Source organism: Amaranthus tricolor, chromosome 12 (assembly GCF_026212465.1).
Source record: "Amaranthus tricolor cultivar Red isolate AtriRed21 chromosome 12, ASM2621246v1, whole genome shotgun sequence".
Lineage (NCBI taxonomy): Eukaryota > Viridiplantae > Streptophyta > Magnoliopsida > Caryophyllales > Amaranthaceae > Amaranthus > Amaranthus tricolor.
Genome location: NC_080058.1, coordinates 8,524,175 through 8,530,051, shown reverse-complemented (window position 1 = coordinate 8,530,051; position 5,877 = coordinate 8,524,175). Strand labels below are relative to the sequence as shown.

At 33.7% G+C, this 5,877-nt stretch overlaps 2 pseudogenes; both read right to left on the bottom strand.

Annotated features, from left to right (window-relative positions):
• Positions 1-717: 717 nt before the first annotated feature.
• On the bottom strand, positions 718-2,549 carry LOC130828523 (putative pentatricopeptide repeat-containing protein At1g12700, mitochondrial; annotated as a pseudogene).
• A 799-nt stretch (positions 2,550-3,348) lies between these two features.
• LOC130828794 (THO complex subunit 7A-like) lies at positions 3,349-4,613 on the bottom strand (annotated as a pseudogene).
• Between the last annotated feature and the right edge of the window lie 1,264 nt (positions 4,614-5,877).

Below are 5,877 nucleotides of genomic sequence, written 5' to 3'. Positions count from 1 at the left end.
ATGACTCCCACTAAGTTAGGGGTTTTGGTTTACCTTATCCTAACAGACCCTTACATATATCAAACAAAGATCATATGTGTTGCATTCATTAAAAAAGTAATCGGATTTCATGCCCTAACACTTAAGCAGAAGTGTTAGTAAATCACGCCCTGGTACTCAAGCAAAAGGATCAGAAGTTATATATATATAATTAATTAAAAAAATGATAAATCCTCTATATTGCATAAATCATTTTGCATATTACTTATAGAAATGCACATATTTTTATACTTATATTATGCTAGCAGGTTTTTATAATCGACTTATTAGTTGACCGATTCTAATCATCTGTTCCCTTATAATAAGAGCAGATGTTGCAAGTGACTTTACATGAGTTTATTAAGAAGCTATTGTATTGTCTATGTGATATTAAGATATAGTTTGTATGTAATTTATATAATGTGTATGTAATAACGATAATTATATATTAAAGCAACATGTAATATGTAAAATTATATTTTTAAGTTTTGTTTGTTTTTTTGAAAATACTGTTTTTTTTTTTAATTTGTAGACTTCCGCTTTAGCATTACTTATTATAATATTATATTAAACCTATATATAGGAGCGAACAGTTCGTTCAATTTCAATTACGTTTTCATTTAACATTAATTACATGTTCATCATCATGTCTAGTGACTCTTTACTGCAAACACTACTCATACTTTGCCAAACAAACCCTTAGATGTCAAAGTAGCTTTTAAGCAACTCCTTGTCCGCATCACCAATATTTGGATCATTGAGTAAGTCCACAAATGACGAGATAGTTTCGTTGAAAGCGGCGAACCCTTTATCTCGCATAAGGCAGACAAGCTTCACAGCCCTTTTAACATCCTTAATCTCAAGAAATGCTTGAATAATTATATTGAAAGTGAATTCATCCGGGGAACATCTAATGCCATCCATTTTCTCAAATAGTTCATTAGCATCATTTAACAACCCGTTCTTACACAAACCCTTGATCATAACATTATATAGACGCACATCTGGTCGTAACCCCTTAGCTTCAACAAATGAGAAGACATTTACAGCTTCTTCATGTTTGCCAACATCGCACAACCCACAAATTAAGATATTATAGATGATCATATTTGGGTGAACTCCGTTCTTCTTCATGTTCTTTAACAAATCCATTGCTTTATCCATCCGTCTATTTTTACATAGACCATCCAACAATGAAACATACGTAACCACATCCGTTTTGACTCCATGACATTCCATTTCCTTTAAACACTTTAGTGCACTTTCAAGCTGGTTGTCCTTGCACAAACCATTAATGATTGAGTTGTATGTGATAATATCAGGGGTTATTCCTTGAAGAACCATCTCATTCATAAGGATAGGACCTTTATCACTATTTTTAGACCTAAAATATCCATTCAATAAAATCTTGAAGGAAATAACATCAGGTTTACAACCTTCTTTACCCATCAAAATCTTTAGCTCTTCTGCCTTGTCCATGTCACCGCGTAAACAATATCCATCCATCAACGTATTGTAAGTGATTAAATTGGGGACTTGACCCTTTTCTGTCATTAATCTAAATACAGCTTCTGCTTCATCAATCATACCATCCTTACAATACATATGATTAACATGTTGTAAGTCGGAACTTGAGGAATTAAGTTTTTTGCCATCATCTCACTAAGCATATCCTCCGCCTCTTTCCACATCCCTAAAGTGCACATTCCTCGGATCAAAATATTATAGGTAACGACATTAGGTCGAATTCCCTTAACTTGCATCTCAGAAAAAAGATTAACGGCCTCATTTATTAACCCGTCTTTAGAAAGACTATCAATAATGGTGCTATAGATGACAATGTTAGGCGTACAATGGGCATGAGACTCCATGTCTCTAAGGAGCTTAAGGGCACCAAGATTGTCTCCAGTTCTACATAAACCTTTAAACATGGTCCCATAAACAACCAAATTGGGTTCATATCCAAGCTTTACAATTTTATCCAATAATTGAATAGTGTTGCCTAATCGATGGATATGAATAAAGCCATTGATAAGTGTAGTAAAGGTAACAATGCTAGGCCGATAACCTAGTTTAATCATGTAGGAAAGAACCGCAAACCCTAAATCAACACGACCTAAGCGGCAATAACAATTAGCCATAATAGAAAGGGAATGACCATTCGGACGGAGACCTGAGAAATGCAATTGCTTAAAGAGAGTAATGATAGAGGAAAAAGGGGGATTGGGTTTCATTCTAGACATGGCAGTAAATAACATACAAAAATCAACAATAGATGGAAGAGGACGAATGGATTTCATATAATGAAAGAGGGAAAGGGGATGATCAATTTTGTTAAACCCTAATTTGGATTGTTGTCGAACATAATCAAGGAATAATTTAGAATCAGCAAAATGAACATCTGAAGCGTAAGTGGAGATTTTTCGATGACAAAAATGAAATCTAAGATTACTTGGAAATCTGGAAGGGAGGAGAAAAGCAATTGGAAAGAGAGAAATAAGATCAAACCCAGATTTGGTAGTAAACTTCATTGTTGGAGTATCGTGTTTCCTAGAGACTGGTATGGAGTTCAGTTTTGATATCTAGGCGCCATGTCTATAGTTTGATGGAAGGAATGGAGATGGCGGTACTGCATACTTAGAAGGAAAGTAGAAATGTGAGTAGACACCATGACCATGTCCACAGAGAAAGAACAAAAAAACCAGAAAACAAAAAACAGATACTCCTACGAGCAAGAGCCGAGAGAGAGTTGATATTTATTGTCAAAAATGACTTTAATCGCTCCATTAGTTTTTAATCTATAAATTAAAATATAGTCTAGTGAGATCTTGTTTGATTCGTCTCATTGTAAAGATTATTAATATTAAATTTTTATAATTTTTATCATACATAATCAGAGATATTAAGACTTGAATTAGTGCATTGGACTGTGTGAAAAAGCAAATGTCACAAGTAAATTGGAACGGACGAAGTATTCACTAATAATACCATGATACGACTTTAAATGGGTTAGTCTAAACTACATTAAAAAAAATTATTTTCTATATAAATGTAAATTTAATTTTTATTTTTTTTCTTTTTATATTTTTTGACTAATAGCCTTCTTATATGAACCTGTCTCACGTGAAACGGTCTCATACAAGAAGTAATTTTTAAAAAACTTTTATGGGCTCGGATAAAGAGGCTTAAAATTTTTTAAAAGTTTCCCTAAAATTTTTTTAGAAATTTAGAAATTTTGGTTTAAAGTTGGCGCAATTTGATGGGCTCGGATAAAGAGGTTTTAAAGTTAATACTAACAAAGCCTATGATTCAAAACAACACAAAAAATTGCTAATCAATGTTCATGCTTTCAGCAATCCCGCTCGTATCCGGACCAACCTTATGCTCTTCAGTTGGATTTTTCATCTCTTGAACTAAGCTTCTCTGTCTATCCTCTATTGTTATCTGCAACTCATCCAACTACACATATATAACTAGTCAAAAAAATGTTTGTCTTTTTCAAAAGCATTGCCTTTCCTAATCGATCAAAGTTTGGGCAGTATGTTTTGGCCCTGCATATCTAACCTTTTCGGGACCATACGCACGTAGACAAATGTCTCCAATCGAGTAGGTTGCAACTAGAGGTACTTAATTGGCTGGGCCGAGCCAGGCTATAATTAAAATAAAGTGGGCTATAAAAGGGCTCAATAAGGGTCCAAAAATGGCCTTGTAAATAGCATAATTAATGATAATTTAAATATTACAAATAACAATGTCAATGGGAATTATTAATATTTTTTTCAATTTAATTATTATAAATGATAAATTATTTGTATTAAAAATGGGTCTGATCGGGCGGGGTTGGGCTTTGAAACCCATATTATGTTTTAAGGGCCCTTATCCAACCCGGCCTCATAATTACTTAAGCTCGGCCCGACTTTTGTTCGGCCCATTTAACAACCCTACCCCTAGTTGCAACAAAGCAATTAGCAAACAATATGCATCATTAGTAAAAACGTACCACGTGTAAAAGAAGAGCATACTGTTTTCTTCGAAGATCTAGCAGTCTTAAGCTAGCTATATCTTCTGTTTCCAGTACTGCAATCTGGCTCTCAAGTTTTGCAATTGTCTTCTCTGTTTCTGACCGAAGGGGGTAGATGATAATTAATTTTCGTATCGTCTCACACTGTTTCTTGTGTTTTCTCTCAATCTTGCAGGCTTAAAGTTCCTTCTTTAAATCTTCAATTTCTAATTGTACCTGAAGAATCTGGCTATTTATCTCATCTTTCAACTCATTAAAGTGCTCCTTCTCCCTTAAGTTTGCATCGACAAATGCTTTGCTTTTCAACAATGGAATCTCAAAAGTAGTAAGTTCATGAAGAAATGCTTTTGCAATTCTCTCGCAATCATTGTAATTATCTCCATTCTTCTCAACCTCAGTAACAAAAGCTATAAATTTCTTTTGTAGCTTCTTCAATGGAGGTTCCCCTCTTGTGGTGGTCGTGCGTATGAGAAGTCTGTGCTTTATAATGACATCGTCTTTCTTTATGAGGACCAAAAGCATAGTGAGCAGCCATTGCCTCTCCTTTGCCAGCAAACCATCTTCCTTTGAGCATTGAAAGAAAAAACTGCACCCAACATGAATGTGGAGTTGACACATAAACAGAGGTAATAGGCAAAAATATATAAAAAGGTAGCAACTCGAAAGCAAATATTAAAATAATACATTGACTTTAAGTTGTAGATAGGGGTGAAAGTTATTCGAATCAAAATCAAATATGCAACATGATCCAAATCTAATTAGCAGTCCAGACTCATATTACCTTTCGAATAAATTTAGATTGAATATTCTAAAAAATTTTAATTTTCAGAATGGATTGAACCTATCTATGGAGCCTAGAATAGAAAAAAGAAACGAAAAAGTCCATAAGCCTCAAAAAAAGCACACACGGTTATAAAACACGCCCTGTATTATCCATACACAAGTCCAACAATAATTTACCTCTAAGGCTCTAACCAACCGTCATTTAGCTTATGTGACTTGTAAATTTATTATGTGTTAACGTATGAGATCTTAATCATTCTTATTTATGAGAAGTTACAAAAGATTTAATCTATCAAGGGTCAATTAAAAACAACTTCGATGTTTTTACAAGGGTTAAAGCATGTACATCTAGTTCCAAAAGCTCGTCTAGGTGATAGCTACAAAATGGCATTAGGTTAATAGAATTTTGTTAACGGTTATAGTTATCCCCATTATGTACATATTTTTTCACGCCATAAGGTGTAAAAAAAGCATAGGAAACTGTGATATGACCCATATTAATAAGATATAACACGACTAGTTAGACTACGATAATACTCGTAAAGAGCCTTGTTTGATTTTAAAAGGCATAGGAAGCACACAAACATCTACACAATATGATACATTGTTCTAAACATGAAAACCCAATACTAGAATTTATTCTTCGTTCCACGTTCCGAAAACTTAATTCAATAGTTTAAGCTTTCATCAATTTGGTATATAGTATGATACATTGGTCTATATATAGACACTCAAAACCCGTCTCATGTACAATTATGTTTTTCTTGTCCACTCATGCTTGATCAACCACTAACCTTCTCCTCCTCCTCCTCCACATCTCTCTCTTTCTTTACATCTATGGTCAAGCCAACCCACTTAATGCATAATTTTAACCTTTGATCAATTTGCATGAATTAAAGTTCTTAATTGGAATAACTTTCTTAAAACTGGGGACAACAAAGCTAAGAGGAAACATAGTACTGACTGTCTAATTTATGTGTAAGAATGTGCTATCTATATCTCATAAACAAAAACTAGAACAATGGACATTATAATAATAGTCAAAACTCAAAACC